General features: G+C 42.5%; 1 protein-coding gene across 2 annotated transcripts in view; it reads right to left on the reverse strand.

Moving 5' to 3' along the window:
• Positions 1 to 17,290, reverse strand: part of APBA2 (amyloid beta precursor protein binding family A member 2) — a 1,094,297-nt gene that overhangs the window by 860,838 nt on the left and 216,169 nt on the right. For both annotated transcript variants that reach the window (XM_085644084.1, XM_085644086.1), the window contains exon 2: positions 10,764 to 10,881. The gene's annotated coding sequence lies outside the window, so the exon portion shown is untranslated. The remainder of the gene's footprint in view (positions 1 to 10,763; positions 10,882 to 17,290) is intronic.

Raw genomic sequence — 17,290 nt, forward strand, 5'->3', positions numbered from 1 at the left:
CCAGACCTCCCCATCACATGCATACAGGGTGTGTTATCTCTTTTTCTGATTGCCATTTCCATTGATTCGACTCTAGGGGTCGTTCTGTCATCCTCAATTTGTACCTTCTTCTAGTTAAAGATGCATTACATCAGCATAAGGTTTCCTTCTTTGATTCATTTTAGCAGTGTGGCATCTAGGTTGGCTTACATCCCCACTGGTTTTAGGAGTGCTTAAAAAGTAGCTGTTTCTTCTAGGAGTCATAATCTGTATAACCCACTAAACTCCAGGGCATTTTTGATAATTCACTTCGAGGGAGGCAGGGAGCTCCTGCAGCTCACAAAGCCTCCCCCACCGCCCCACACTGCTTTGGTCCATTAGTGGTGCCCCTGTCTAGATTGGGGCACTACAGAGCAGGGAAAATGGGCAAATGAAGGCTGCTGGGGGCATTCAAAACTTACCGGTATCACACGGCCATGCGCCAAGTTCTGTCTGTAGCAGGGTTGCCCCGGTCCCACCAGGGACACCCCAAGCGAGCCTTAATATTGGGGGCCACAGGGGAGAGCCCGAAGCCTCCCCCAACCCGAGCTACCTCCCTCATGCCTGACCTACAGAAGCGGCAGGGACAGGACCCAACCACTTCTGTGCAGGGTCCTTCCCTCTCACCACACCTTCCCAGGTCATGTACACAGGGGGCCAGGAGGCGGCAAAGGGGAGAGCAGCTGTGCTCATGGCCGCTTCTGGCTTTCTGTCTTGTTTGGTTCCGGGAATTAGGCACCCGGCCTTAACCCAACTGTGATGCAGCAGCCTTATTTTAAAAGGTGGGCACTGGCAGTAACCATGCTCATTCCATTTACCTGGAAATTACAGTGACTGATGTTCGCCCAGATTAAAGGCCCAAAAACCATGTAGTAAACATGAGATAAATCCTGGTGGACTAAATGTGCAGAACATGTTTGCAACAGCTTCCAGATAATATTTTAATCTTGATTAAGAGGTTGACTGCATAGTATTTGTTCTGTTATACTATGTTATTCTAAAAAGCATTCCCCTGAAGCACCGATAAATGGTATTGCCTGATGCTAGATTGCCATTATACTCCGCTTCCATTTGTTGATGCATTCATTCTCTAAAGGTGTTCTACACAGTAACAAGTTTTTTTATATTGACCTTCAAAATGAATGAGTCTGGAATACCGACTACCACTACATCATCAATCTAGGTATATTAAGATAAGCATAAATGTTCTGCTCTCAACTCTACACACACATACCTTTACTATATACATTTATATGTATATTTTTATATACGTCCCTTAACCCTATCTTGTTAACATTCTCATAGTCAATAAGCTGGATTCAATATTTTTGTAGGTAAAAAAAAAAAGGTTGTCTGCCTTTGGTGATAAGCTTTCAGCACGGAGCACAGAGTTGTTTGGGGCCTTACGATATTTCTGGACATCCTCTCTTCCTTCTATGACACATGTTGAGGGTGAAATCTTAGTTAGGCTTTTGTTCGTTGGGAGCTTGGGCATCAACATTGCTGTGCAGCATGTAGTTGAGGGTGTTGAATAACAAATTCTTTGGCAGTGTCTATTGTGAGCTGGTCTTTCAGTAGAAAGTTGTCGGTGAAGCCCCTGATTGAAATCGGTTTGTGCTTTCGCAATGTGCTGATCCAAAGATGCATTAATATGGTATTTCCAGCCAAGGGGTAGGGGTAGACAATAGCCAGGGGAGGATGACAAGGTTAAGAGCATTACCTTTCAAGTTGGTTGGGAATGTGATGGGTCGTGGGGTGCTGGTCATGTAGAGGGGACTGAGGCATGTTTCTTTCATGGAATTGGTTGCTGCTTCCCAAGGTAAGTTGGGTTCCATAATTAAACTGAAGTGATTAGATTTGATATTTTCATACTGAAGCTGGAGCCAAGTCCTAGGGATCTACAGAAGGGGTGAGAAGTGATTGTCTGGGCTGTAGATAGTGAAAAGTGGCATGTGAGGGGTTCCAAATACTTCATTGGAGAGTGTTGAGAGAGTGCTCAGCAATGTAGACATCAGGATGACAGCACTGCCACCACCTGTCATGTGTGTGATCAATGTTTCATATGCAGTATTTTAATGGAACTCAAATGTCCTAGATGTGTGTGGTAGTGCTGTTGCGCCAGTTTTCCTCGATGAGCAAAGCATCCATTTTGAGCATGCATTATGAGTCTTGTTTGGGTATTTGCTACGTCCGCTGCATGTCACACCAAAGGGTTTGTTCATGAGCATGCAAAAGTAGTGTGTCTTCAGTGTGTTTTTCATTAGAGGTGGTGATGGAAGTATCAGTAAGATTGGGTTGTTTTGGCCCTATGTATGTGCTGGAAGTCTTTAGACCCTTGTAAGCAACCATTCTGCTTTTTTAATCTCGTATTCCTTAATCTTAACATGTTTCTGAGTTTTCCTACAAATGGTATGATAAAGCTGCAAAGTACAGAGAAGTAGCATTAAATGTTTTCATTAGTACAGAAACAATTTGAAGAAAGTACACAGGAATGTAGATAATGGTAGTATGCATAAGAATCTTGTTCTGTGAACTTCTGAGATAGAAATTTGTAGATTGGTAACACGGCAGCAGCATTGCTGGATCAGCTTCAAGGAGCAGACAGTTGGAAATTTCAATGCATCTGCCAGGATCTGCACCCACGCTGGTTATCAACTGAGCTAAAATGCTTCAGGTTGCAAAAGGAGGTAGGCAAGCTTTACAAAATGGCCGACAGAATCTCTCCTACACATGCGCTATGCAGGATGACTGCCAAGTTCCAACATAGGAGATCATTAGCATGGAAGTGGTGATGCTCCGAACATCTGTGGACTCCCTGTTGTACAGGGGGTTACACATTTTGTCACATGCTTTTAAAATAATCCATTATTTTTAACATTTGAACTAGCTGAGAAACCTCAGATCAATTAACACCTACCCTGCAGAGGGAAAAGATAACACCGCCTCAGAGCCTGCTAAACGTTTCCAGGCTTCTGTTGACACTGCAAGTAAGAGAATGAAGTGTGCAAGTGATAATCAGTTTCTAATTAAAAATAACCATGCCCTTCAAATTAAAATGATCGTAGCTCTTAGAGTGAAAAGGACGGAGTATGTTTGTCATAGATTAATCATTTTGAAAATGCCATGTGTTAGGTGGCAAGAGATTATCACTGTGACGTTTTGCAGAGACATCCGCTACATCAGCACATGAAAACAGTGCTAAAGTTTTAATCTTATAATATTCTTGCCCAGTTATTGTGCAGTGTTCAGTTATTTGGTATGCAGCATTTTCTATTGTACAATGCTAAAAATTATAAGAAAAAAAAAATAGAAGTATGCTGTAACTTATTTTGAGTTGATCTACGCTATGGATTGTATGCGGAACGGGTATGGAAACATCCAGAGCCACATTTTGACTCTTGGTATCCTACTAAGAATGAAAACAGTTTGAAAAATCACAGAGGAAACACAACCGATGATGGGAGGAATGATTGCAAAAAGTCTAACCAATGGCAATAGCTTGGAATAGCATTGCAACCTCTCATTCTTTTGCCCACCATCCCCCCTCAGTTTGAACTCAGTGGTATACAAATCAGTCTTGACCCTGCTCCTCCTGGGAACAGTTCTGCCTGAATCGCCAGGCCGGGTCCTCCCTCAAACAGAACACAAGCAACCCAGGACCGGTTTCGACCTGTATGGAGCTCTTCAGTCATATTCATGTCCAAACTGAGGTGGCATGGTGAGGGAAAGAATGATCGGTTAGACTGCTACCATGAGTGATCAGATGTATCTCAAGCATTCCTCCCATCCCCTCTTATGTGCTTGAATTAAATATCACTGAGGACCATATTGTTAACTAATGATCCTATTTAGCAGGTAGGGTCTCATTTGGAGAGTTCTTTTTTTTAATCAAAACTTTTAATTGAATCTTCTTTGGGTAACATGAATCAGCGGTAAGAAACAGGCAGCGTCCGCACACGGGCCCATATCCATTCGGGGCCGCAGACCCTCAAACAGTGTTGCCGCAACCCAATAATGTCCCACAATACAAAACCGTAACAAAACACCACCACGCTATAGCATTCCCTCACCCAGCTGTCTGCTCAGGGCATTCTATGACATATGTATTACCACCTGTCTGAAGTACATCCCTCCCCCCCCACCCCACCTCAGACCATGTGCCAAACACACAGATTTTAGCGTCCGGTGACCATAGTGGTACAGGGAAAGGTTCAAAGTGTATCCCTCGGTATGCCGCACAATCCTCTAATTAGAGAGTTCTAATTCGTTTTTTGAGGCTCCTGCCCCACTAGCCTCCTGGTTCTCCTGTCTCCGATTGGTTTCCTACAGTGGATCCTCGGCTGTCTCTGCTGTTGGAAGCCCTTGTCCGAGCAGTCCGTTGAGGACTTGACTGCTGTATCAAACTGGTAGTTGCATCATCCTATATAGGGCAGGGTAACCGCCACTGACTTTTACACCCCGATTCTTCCTGGTAACCCTAGGCAGAAATATTTGAAAACCTACCTGCTGAGAAAACTCCAAGCACATCAGTGACATTTGTCTTTTGCTTTGCAGTAACAAATCCCCATCTTAGGAATTTATTGCCGAAAAGACAAAGTGAATGCCAATCAGCCGGATGCACGTTTATCACCAGATACTGAGGGACCCCCAAGAGACTAGCACAAAATATATTTTAGGGGTGGGCAGAATTGGCAGAATTTGATTCCGCTGAATTACATCAAAAGTCAGCAAGATTCTTCAGAATTCCATGATGGGACACAGTGGGTGTTGGGCAATATTTTCTTAGCGCAAAATGCACCCTTGCATCCAAAAATAAATGTGAGGATTCTGCGCTAAGAAATAGAGCTATCAAATGCACTTACAGTGCATATCCCTAGGGGCCCTTATGTACTCTGCAGTGATACCTGCAGAGTATGTAAGGGGGACGAGGAATAAGCACTGTAGGTGCATTGGGTATTTGGCACTGCTGCGCATACTGTACAATATGTAAAGGCGCCGAGGGGTATGCACTGATGCGCATACCCCTCGGCACCTGCCCTTACATACTTAGAGTATGAAAGCCTGATATACTCTGAGTGTGTAAGGTCGCTGAGGGGTATGCACAGCAATGCTGTCAACGTTTCTTAAACAGGACCAGAAGAGAGAGCTGTCCCTCTATGTTTAAAAATCACTGCAGATTAAAGTTTCATCTTCAGTGGTTTAACATAGGGACTGCTCTATTTTCAAGACCTGTTTAAACAAGCATTGGCATAGCCAATAGGTCTCGAATTTGAGACCTTATAAGTTTAGCCATGCATTTTTGACATTGCTAATAACAATGCCTTTTATTTTTGTTTTCGTTTTTCAAAACATAAATAAAAGGCATTGTCATTTATAATGACAATATCTTAAACTCGCGTAAATGCGAGACCTATTGCATTGCAAATGCTGGTTATTAAAGTATCTATACACAGTGTACAGCGCTTTGTCGCCGAGAGATGTCTTGGTTGCGCTATATAAAAACGAACAAAATAAATATCCATCAGCTAAGCTTCAAAAGCAAATAAATAAAAATGCAGATGTCTAAGTGAGAGGTGTGTGGTTGCACTGGAAAGAGATCGATGCCAACTCAGATATTTTTTCATTCTGTCTGCAATTCATACCTAGGAGTTGTTTTACTCGGCTGTAACTTGCTCGTGATTTTTCATCAGTAGGAAATGCTTACAGAAAACGTTCTTTGTTTAGTTATGTCGGAGCACAGCATTACAAACGGCCTACAGACGCATTACCAAAGGAAACAGTACAGATCGCAGGGTACTTAACCATGGACGAGATACTTCCATTTAACCACCCTCTCTAGAGCGTATTGCGAATGTGTGCGGTGTGCGGACACGTGCACAGAGAAAGGGACAACAAAAGGCACCAGGCCCATCAAGTAGGCCTTGGTCTGTTGTAGCATCTGGTCTGGAGACAGCACTAGGTCTCTAACCTCCCCCCTCTCGTTTGCACCTTTGTAGGCTCGGATAATCAAATGATACAACATGGCAAGGGCCGACAGGTGCACCCATTCCTTCAAGGCACATTAACAAAAACACGTGTGGAATGCAGCTAATTTCTCGGGGAGTAAAACTCCAAACATGTGAAAAGCATCGCCCCTCTAGCTCCTAGGCCGAATCACGCGTAACCTGCTGACAAATGCGCTAGCTCCCTCACTCAATTTATTGGCATTAACTCAAACACCCCCCTCCCGGTCTCAATTTCAAGCAGGTGTGATCGCTGGCACAAACACGTATAAACTCCTGCGCCCTCCCCCAGCCCTAAAACAACTAGGACCATGTGTAAACTGCAGCCCATTCAATAGAATATGTGTGAAACTGGAACTGTGTAAAAGGCAGACTCTCCTCTGACCCCTCCTAGGGGGCCGACAGCGAGGCACTGGAATGCGCAACCAGCATTACCAGTAGGCACTCAAAAAACAAGCGCTAGGGGGGGGGCAAGAAGGGAGTGCGAATGCAGGCACATGGAAGAGAGGAGTAAAAGTAATTTTCCCCAACACCCCACGCCAAGAGAGGTGCGGAGCGGACCCATTTAACATGCCCATTGGCACAATTGTGCAAGTGTATTCAATCATAAGGTTGTAGAGGTCGTTCGATAGAACTGAATGCACCCAAATATTCGATTAATGTTAATGAACGTCATACAGTGAAGCGCCCCAAAAATCTAAAATGATGATTGTTAGCAGGCATAACATGAGAATTTTGGGATTTACCAACACAAAATCGGCATGCACCTGCATTTTCACCGCAGCAAATTTCAGATTTGTTTCACAGAAATTAACCCGGGAAGAATGCGGGGGCATCGCTTGTCACACAAATCGTAGCTGCGACAGGTGCGTTAAGACATGTTACTACACCCATTGGAATTAATAGGAGCGACTGTAATATGACCCCAACACACAATTCTACACTCTGAGCACTACTACCCCGAAATGGTGACCCCGAGATCATACGGTCTGTGCCCCCAGGGGTCGGGTCAGGGGGAACCCGCCTCAGTTGCACTCCTCCCCGGTGCCATGTGCTTGTGGAAACCAGGCCACCTCGGCTGGAGCTACCGCTGTACGCACTGGCACATCCGGGCCCATTCACGGCTCGCGGCTTCAAGGTGCACCCTCTCTTCCCTCACATGCAGTCCCGGGGCTGAAGGCACATTCGGTGCGAGGTGTGGAGCAGCCAGTGTGCAGAACCGGGAAGGCAGAAGAGCTCAGGTGAGCGGGGGAGTAGGAAGGCGAGGAGGGGCAGGACGTGATTTCACCGCAGCGTCTCGGAAGGAGAAGTGAGACTGCCTGCCGTTCTCTCTCCACCTAAACACAGACAACTTCAAGAATGTGGGAGTCACGAGAGAGCAGCCGCGGGAGGCAGGCATGGGCAGGCCCACTGCATAATTATTGAAGTATGAAGTACGCCTTCTTGAGTCTGGTATAACTTCGGAACAAAGAAGGTTTATTAAAAGTTAAAGCTCTTTGCAGGAGGCAAGGGGATGAGCATAAAGCTCAGTTAAATAACAAGCACGTGAGTGGTGCGCGCCGCCTAATGAAAACAAGTGCGCGCACCTTGCGCTCAAAGTAAAACAAAGTTTGACGAGAGGCAGCAGGGGGAGTGGAAAGAGGAGGGGGCCTGCGCCCGTTTCCCTTGCGGGAGCGAGCATGAACCATCTGTTAATTACAAACAGATGGTTTGAAAGCTCGCTCCCGCAAGGGAATCGCCCAACGTGCACGCGTTGCCATTGAAAGCAGTGCAACGCGTGCACATTTTTTTGCCCAAAAAGCTAATCGATATCAAGAGGTCTCCTCCTACGCAACGCATGCGCGGTGCGTAGGCGAGACCTAAGATCAAACAGTGCTGATTAAGTCTGAGAGTAGTGCGGAATTACTACATTTCTCCAGTTCCGCTGGTGGAATTAAAAATTCCGCCCACCCCTATATTTGTCACCCATTAGACAAAAGTAGGCCTAGCATTTAATTTCCAATGACACCAACATTATTTCTGTGAACTGTTTGGGAATGCACCCACTGTAAGTAAAGTGGCCCTGCCACTCGGACTAGGTTCACATCCATAATAAAATAAACAAATATCTACGAAGCGATGTATGTTTACCAAAAATTTCCCAAAAGTTCTCCTAAACTGTAACGCTTATTTACACAATCCCAGCGGTAAGCACCTTAGTTGCACAGTGTAACTCTTCATCTCCTACTAGTCACTAGTGAGTCCGTGATGGGATTGCTTCACTGCTTTGTCCTAAAGGCATGCCAAAGGATTTCCCAGAGAGCCATAGAAAGGATGCGTTTGCTCTGTGTAAATATTGCCCGCTACAAAAACGTTTAAGTGCCTTGTCCTGTCTTACCTATCCTATCCCTAAGTCATCCCTTATGCAGGCTATTTAGTGGAATCCATTCACCACTGTATACCATTGATTAGATACTTTAACAACATTATCTCTCAGGTAACGCCCTCCAGTGAACATACCACCAGCTGCATTTGATCTTAGTAAAAAGGGAGACTAAAAGCTCATAGGGTCCAATATTCAAACAAAGGTGTAAATATGCATCCCAGAGAGCTAAAACATCATACGGGTACAGATAGATGGCTTTCAGGCATTCACAAACGTTTCCAGAAGTAAATCTGGAGAGCTGTAACAGTGGCAGCTTTTATATAAGAACTTCTGGAAATTGGAAACATTTACTCAGTTCCTATTTCTGACATTGCAGAGATACTTACACATGCATAACTGTACATTTTGAAAAATTAGGCAGAACTATGGAAAATGTGTTCTTCTTTTTACCAAAGGGACACTTTTTTTCCCATAGAGAAACTCCATCCCCTGTAGCTCTACCAGTTTTGCAGTGCTCTCTTCCCACCCAGGGAAAGAGTTCACTCCTACACTTTTCAGGGTGGGGAATGGCCAGAGTAATCCAGGAGTACCCTAAACATGCAAGTTTATGGGCACACACTCAGGGCATTCCTGGCACTCCGACTCCCGTCCACTGATTGCCTTTGAGAACAGATGTAGTCACAAGAATTTTTTTGTTCGAAAGAACCATTTTACAAGTACATAACCATGATTTGCGATTTCCAAAACGGTTCGGAATGCAAAAGGTCTCGCATTTACAAGAGTTTAACTATTGGTATTTTAAATGACAATGCCTTTTATTTAGGTTTTAAAAACCAAAAAAATAAATAAAAGGTATTTTCATCTACAATTGCAATATCTCAAACTTGCGTAAACGCAAGACCTATTGCATTGCAGATAGGCGCCATGCTACAGCGTAAAGTATCAAAGTTTATACTTCTGCACAGCGCCCGCTTTCGTATTATCAATACAGATGCCGCTCTTTAGTAAAGCGTTGAGCCCGTGTTGATAACATGAAAGCGTGCGCCATACTGAAGTATAAACTTTATGAAACTTGATGCTGCAGCATGGCGCCCGTTTTCATATTATCAATACGGGGCCGCGCTTTATTAAAGTGTGGCGCCAAGTTGATAGTATGAAAGCCGAGCAGTGTTTCAGCATTGAGCAGGGCTCCCGCATTGAGAATAGTGAAGTTGGTGCCCTGCTGTGAGAGAAAGAATCCGTGCCGGAAAGGAGGAGCGGCGGCGACAACGTAAAGGTAAAATTAAAAAAATAAAAGAGTTCTCCCTCGCATCAGCTTAAGCCCAAAGCGTAAGTAGACTGTACTTTACCTGTGCGCCTCAGCCTTGAATGCAAGTGATGTATCGGTAAAGACAACGAATAAGGAGGCAGCAAAGAAGAAGGACAGTAGAGTGAACCAATGGTAAGTAGCAGGGGGGACTGTCGGATTATTGATTACAGCAGGTCTTACAGCCAATGCATGCGCTGTAGCTCCACCTAAAAAGGCCGCTTGGGTGGGAAAGCAAAATGTTCAAACGCCAAACGCCAATAGCTTTGTGAATCGAGCCTATAGCCTCACTATAAGCAGTAATGAAGAATATGTGGTCCACGGTCTAGTGGCGACGGCCTTATGTCCACCAGCTGGGACCAATGCTTTCCATCTGAAGGGCTTTTATTTCAGTACAGCTGCACATTCTTAGAAAACAATTCTAACACTGATAGAACCTCCAGCATAGGTAGCGAAAAGAATAACAGTCACTTAGGTATAATTATTTATGAAAATATTTATCTTTTTAGTCATCCCAAGGTGGGTATCATATTTATATTATATATATATATAACCTTATTTGAATGAGAAAATTAGAAAATGCACACCCCTGAGACGTGTACCGTACAGATAGTGTTTTTGATTATGGGGGCACAAATGGCATTGCAATATTGAATTGGAGTAAGTGGCTCAATATTTTAGAGTTGTATTTGCCAGGGGTACCACAATCATCAGAGAACAACAAAGGGAAGGCGGGAGGGGGGGGTGTGCTCTCACCTAATAGCATTTCTAATGTGAAACAGAGTGGATTTTTCTCTTGTTCTCTCTGTGACCATCTGTATTTTCATTCAAGGGTGCAATGATGGTGAATTAAATTTGCCCTTTTAAGTGCACTTCCTTACTAAAAATTGGCTTACAGACGACTTTGCATTTTCAAAAATGAGAATATTGGAAGGGACATGATTTTCTGCTTATTGTTTAGAATTTCTGCATATTTTTGATGATGCAAAGAAATAGCCCGAATGTAAAGGCGAGCAAGGTTCTGGCATAGTTTACAACACATAAAATTCAATATCAAATAAGTAACAATTACCTTTAGGATGTCCTACTCGAGATGTTGGCTCCAAATCTCAATGGCCGCCTAGAGGCCGAATGTTGGATCATTCGATTTGTTTAAGTGTCTTCCACAGCAAATCAATGTCAGCATATCACTGAAAAACACACCAGGACACAGATGAGTGTATGCAGGAAACAATGCTTAAAAAGTATCATTGTGCCACATTGTGAAGAATATCAGCTTTGGTGTCTTATTGTAAGTGCAGAGCATTGTTGTTATTAAGCAATAGAGAGATATCCCATGTGGAAGATCCCCTTAGCTTCAAATATGCCCCTAGAGGGACCATCAAACGTGATAAGACCTTATAATACAATTATTATTAGTAGCATTATTTGAGAAGGGGACTAGTATAAATCACCAGCTAACCAATCCCTCTAATTGCAGGCAGATGCCGTGTTACAATGTCACATAAGCAGTTTATTAAAATATCTTTAACCAACATTGGCAAAGCCAATAGTTCTGGCCTTGGCAGAGCATTCTGTTTAAATTATTTAGAATTTTAGTGTAGAATGCCACATATTTATCCCATAACAGTACTTTAATGGTAATGAACAAGCCTGGTCTGAACACTGTAAAGGAGGGAGCATTTTTAATATTAGACCGAAGTGAAAAATGTACCGGGGCAAAGTAAAGGGAACCAACCGTTGAAGTGCTGACCCAATACCCCATACTGCAAGCTGTTGTGAGCCGAAGCAAAATGTGAACAGACCGATGAATCAATAGCACGCACCAAAAGCCCCCTTTTGTTTGTATATTATATGAAGTTACTTTTGAGGGAAAGCAATCGTGCTACAACAAAAACACTCCACAACCATAAATAGAGTAAGAGGCCAATTTATTAGTAAATTGTTGCATAACTTCTACTTTATTAACAAATAACATCAACTTTGTAGATAAGGCACAAACTCCTAACCTCACGCTTTCATTCACCTCTTCCACCAAACTTTCATTCCCCAAATGTTATACCTCATTACATCCTTCCCCGACAAGGTACCGCCCCTGCTTTTACTCCTGCACTCCGCTCTTCTTCCCCCAGAGTGTGTGGAAGAGCCTGCATGCAACTCCCCACACCCCAAGACTTCCGCCCGCTTGCCCCTCCACCTGTCCTAACTTTGGCAAAAAAAATGCTGTAATTCTGACACAAATCCCCTTACTCCTTCGACATGTAGTATGGGTGGGCGAACAAAACGCTTCTCTTACAATCCACCCCCCCTCCCAGCACAGGATCCTGTATGACCTGCCCCTTACCCCCTACCCACCTATCTGCTCCCATGTCCTGTTTCTGGGGAACAAATTCCCCTGGGGAAAGACTAGTCTGCCACTATCTGCCACTATGTGTTCCCCGGGGCCATCATTGTCTGGCCAGACAGCTAAATCTGTCTCAAAGAGCATACCTAGAAAGCCTGAGTAAAATAAATCATGCTCTAATGGGGCATCTGGTATTCAGGCAAAATAGATATCCAGTATTTAATGTTAATATAAAAAATAAGTAGAATAAAATACTTTGAACCTGATTTGTCACTAAAGAGCAAGAAACAATTTTTAGGCAGATTTAAACAACATGCACAAGTTTTGTATGGTCATTCAAAGTAAAGGGAATAAATCCTGTATGCTGTGGAGGGCTGAAGACATTTTTGTAAAAGGAATGGCCTGGCAGGCAGGGGTCCTTTAGGGGACTGCCTACCTCCCCCGAGTGTCACACAACTCACTTTGCAAAGTGAAAGTTGTCCAAAGAGATCACCTTCCTCTTTGAAATGGATTACTTCCTCCTTTGAGAACGTCAATCCCGTTCACAAATTCTGAAATATCTTATTGAGTTTTATTCCTTTTATGTCCCATCCTAATTGCTATTTGAAGTGAGGTTGCAAACACTAATTTTATGGACTGCAGTGTTTCCGACTCTACCATGTCTTTGTATATCAGACCCTAAATACTGAGATGATGTTGTAGTTAGAGGGCAGGGTCTTCATACAGAAAGCTGGTGCCACAATAGTAAAAAGAAGATTATTTTATTACATGTTTGATCCTTAGAAAACACCAACAGCAGGTAGGTCCTGTCATGGCTCTAAACCCCCTTTAACTGTCCCTATCTCCTAACTTTCACTCCATGCCACACACACACATTTTATTACATCATTCACTTTCATCATTTAGGACACCAGCTCAGACAGGGAACTGGGACATACAGGATACTAGAGATATGCTACTGATACACTCAGGCTAATGTTTCCATGATTAACTTTTTTCTTCCTGGAGAACAGGTTTCAGCAGGAAGTTATGAGATTCCTTAGACACATATTGGCCCTGTCATACATGCGCCATCTGTGGCCCATTGTATCACCCATCTTATTTAAATCATTTGTTAATTCACAATATAATGTCAACTGTAGACATGATTTGTGGTGCTTTCCATATTACAGTGACCACCACTTCTATGTTTTGTTGGCCAAGAAGGGACTTTTTAGAAAGCATTTGCAGTTGCAAATGAAGACAGGGGCTGGCTGGTGTCTATCTGAGCCATTTAAAGCAGGAGAGGTGAAGTCGGATAACAATGTGTTGATAGGGAAGCAATACTGAGCTGGAGCAAGGAAGGTGTATAGGATTGTGAAAGGCAGGTGGAAAGAACGCATTAGGAGATGTGAATGAGGTGGGTGATGGATTCTACTTTGAAACATTCTCTTGCAACTTCGGTAATAGGAATGACAGGGTTCAGCATTTCAAGATAAAGCATTATATAGCCTAGCCTAGTCTGTGGGCCTCCAGGAGATATATCTTGTATACAGCAACAGAGGACTATTAAGATAGTTAGTGGCTGGTCAATTCATTGCTACTTCTCCTCAAAATTCTATCAAGGTGCAAAGTCTTATCAGGGTGCAGCCATTCTCTTTATTAATTGTGATGTACAGATTATTAAATCATGACCAGATCAACAAGGCAGTAAGTAAATCAGAAAAGTCATAATATTAATCTTACTCTGGTGCTACTGAATTGGCCATCTTTCACAGGTGTGGTGGGGAATGTCAGAGTGGTGAAGTGTCCACTGCAGGATCAAAGCTCTGTGCTATCATCTCACAAGCACCGTAATACATGGGAGGCAGTTAAAGCTCTTGTAGGACTTTTAAATCTTAATAGCATTCAGTGCTACACTTTTTGTGATCACATGTTTATGCACAGCTTTTGCAAATAGAGAGACAATGCATGGCCATATCTTTAATGGAAGGAAAATATGGATCAACCGATACCATCTTATTGTGGTCCCGGTCAATGTTGAATTACAGTCTCCTGGCCTGCTTTTTTAAATCTACATGGACACCTGTCATGAGCTACTGTATAAAGAGCACAGTCTTGTTAAGGTATGAGTTAAAATCCCATAAAGATGCCTGCATATTATAATTTAGAAAATAGCGAAAATCTTTGCTTTTTAAGCAAAGGGGCAGAAGATCACTGTAGGACAGAGGGAGTACAGAATGAAGAAGGGAATCTGGCAAAGTCTGAAGTACCTATTCTGGAGGATTTGCTATTATAATACCAAATTGTATTTGAAGAGCAGGGTGCATATAAGCCTCCATAGGCTTTAGGCAGAGAAATAGTAACTTTCTAAAAGTAAGTTTTCCCTAATATTTATTAAAAATCCAACTTCACTATTGAATTAGGCTTTTAAATAATATTACGAAGAGTATTTGAATTATATTCCTAAGTGTTTCCTAGCCAAAAATAGCATTATTAAATTTAATAGTGTAACCCTGTGTTTCTCAATCGAGCAGCCAACCTTATTACAGTGAAAATAGCTTTTAGGCAATAGCCACAGTAAAGACATGTTTAATATTACCTCTCTACATGTCCTATTTTTAGATATCATGTATCTTGCATTATGGGCTATAAGGCCTACTGAAGGTTAATTAATTATTAATATATAGAAGGAATGTTTAGACCTGTTGATAGGCTTTATTTTTGCAGGTCAAAATACAATTTGTCTAACTGCTATTGTCAGACTACAATGGTAGGCCTGAAGGCATGTTTGCACAGCCACTGTAATGGATGCCAAAATATGTGCTGCAATCCTCTAGAGACATTTAAATTACAGGTCTTGAGTACACCATATGCCATATACTAGGTACTTATAGGTCATTTAACTATGTCAATTAGAGATATGCCAATTCGCCCAAGGTAAAAGGGGGAGAACAAGCACTTTACTACTTTTTAGCACAGGTAAGGAGAACAGAGTTCTACAGCCAGCAAAAGCAGATAGATCAAAAATATGGGTGGACACCACGCTAAAGATAAAGTCATTAAGGCCTAACTATAATTTACAAAAACTTGTTTTCATTGGGCATGGGTTTTTTTGTTATAAACTCGAAGAGGCAATTTTTAATGTAAATTATATTTAGACAATATTTTTGTCGGACGACAAATACATGATATTCTGATTCCTTACTGCTCGTGCACCAGTAAGGTAAATACAAACCTTGATAATGCCTGAATAAATAGCCTACCATTTTTAGAAGGGATGCTTGCTTTCTGTATTATGTTTGCTGAATGTTTATGACTGTATTTCACTGATTTTGAACGTTGTTGAAACTTACTTTCCACCGACTGCATGCTTGGTTGTCTTGGCCACAAGTGAACATGGTACTGCAAGAAGCCTCTGCTCGACCCAACTTCACATATTCACCTCTTAATATAGCCTCAGAGAGCACTCTGTGCCCTTCTAGCAACTTTGGTATGGTGATTAAGACAGATGACCCAGTAATTTTAAGTAGCAGTAAGGAACAAAAGTATTATGCTGCTCTTTGAAGAAATAGCCTGCTAGGTTACTTTCTACCGACTGCATGCTTGGTTGTCTTGGCCACAAGTGACAATGATACAGCGAGAAGCCTCTGCTCAACCCAACTTTACATATTCACCTCTTAATGTAGCCTCAGAGAGCACTCTCTGCCTTTCTAGCAATTTTGGTGTGGTGACGAAGACAGATGAGATAGTAATTTTAAGTAGCAGTAAGGAACAAAGGAATTATGCTGCTCTCTGAAGAAATAGCTTACTGGGACTCTAACCCGCTCCTAATATTACATGTTCTAAAAGATTCCCTTTATTTCCCATTCAGGGTCTTTGTATCTTGTGTCTGAGAGCCAGCAGTGATCATCCCATTTATTCTCCCATCCCTTCACATTGCGCCAGGGACAATTCAGTCCCTCCACAAGCCATGTTGCTGTGTTGTGGCTATTAATTGGATGCTCATGACTCCATCCTGGAGTATATTCACAAGCTTCTTAAATGCTCCATCCAGGTCATCCAGTCCATGAGTCTCAGAGTCTAGGGGAAATTTACTGTGTAACTTCTCTTTGGACACTGTTTGGGACTAGAGGAATGGGGCCTAATATACATTAATTGGTTAACTATGACCCTCAGATCTCTCATCATCTAATGGACTTTATTTGCAGATATTATTAATAAGTGGTTCAACTATGATCCTCCTACATGTATCATTGCCTTAAACCTTTTGCCCTGAACAGTTTCTATCACATCTTCAACACCATCACCGGCTTCAACCCGAGCCTAATCCTTATTTGTTGAGTACTGTTTGGGGAATAATGCTGCATGTATACTTCATCAGGTAATCCCTTCAGGCTACAAGATCTATAGGCAGAAAAACAAAAGCAAAAACTGCAGAGGAGTGCTTGTTAATTACTAGAACTCCATCCAAACAGACATACAGATCCAAATTAACAAAAACTGGAGTAGGGTTGTGTCTAGTGGAATGGCAATATAAACACAATCCTCAGACAGATCTATGTTTCAGAATGGAAATCATTACTAATCAGAAATTGCCATCATATGCAATATCATATTTTACCAATTTATAAGAGTTGCCCCTTCTCCCCCTCCTTTTTTCTTCCCTCCCCCTCCCCCATTACTTCCTTTTAAAACGTAAACAGCTTTCTCTATTCTTCTCCCGCTAGCCATTTTATCATTATGTACTTATTTCAATATGCTATTCTCTGTATTGCTGGGCTTTTGTATTTTCTGTTATTGTTCAAATAAAGCTTTTTAAACAGAAAAAAGAAATTGCCATCACACAGCATCTATTACTGAAAGCTGGCAATCTAGTGATTTGCTCCATCCAGCTGAGCCTTTTCAGACGCTGTGACAAATTAATAGGTCATCATCACTTTGGAATACCACAGTCTCACTATTCATGGTTATTGTTATATACACTTTTGGCAAAACAGTGATGCCTCAAAGGTGTGGCAGTTAGTAGAAGGAACTTCACAAACAGCTGGACACACCTTAAACGCTACGCTTGCTCTTTGCCTCATGGGGCTATACTGATCACTGTAAGTGAAGTGTCACCTAGAGTGACCGCCATGCCATCACCACCCATTAAAAACTCCACAGACACCCAAAGCACCTTTTGAGGTTCAGTAACAGGAAAAATGCAATAGTCTGGAAAAAAAATTCTAGACATCCTATTCAACAGAACAGTGCTGAAAGCCCTCACCACTCAA

Source organism: Triturus cristatus, chromosome 3_1, assembly GCF_964204655.1.
Source record: "Triturus cristatus chromosome 3_1, aTriCri1.1, whole genome shotgun sequence".
Lineage (NCBI taxonomy): Eukaryota > Metazoa > Chordata > Amphibia > Caudata > Salamandridae > Triturus > Triturus cristatus.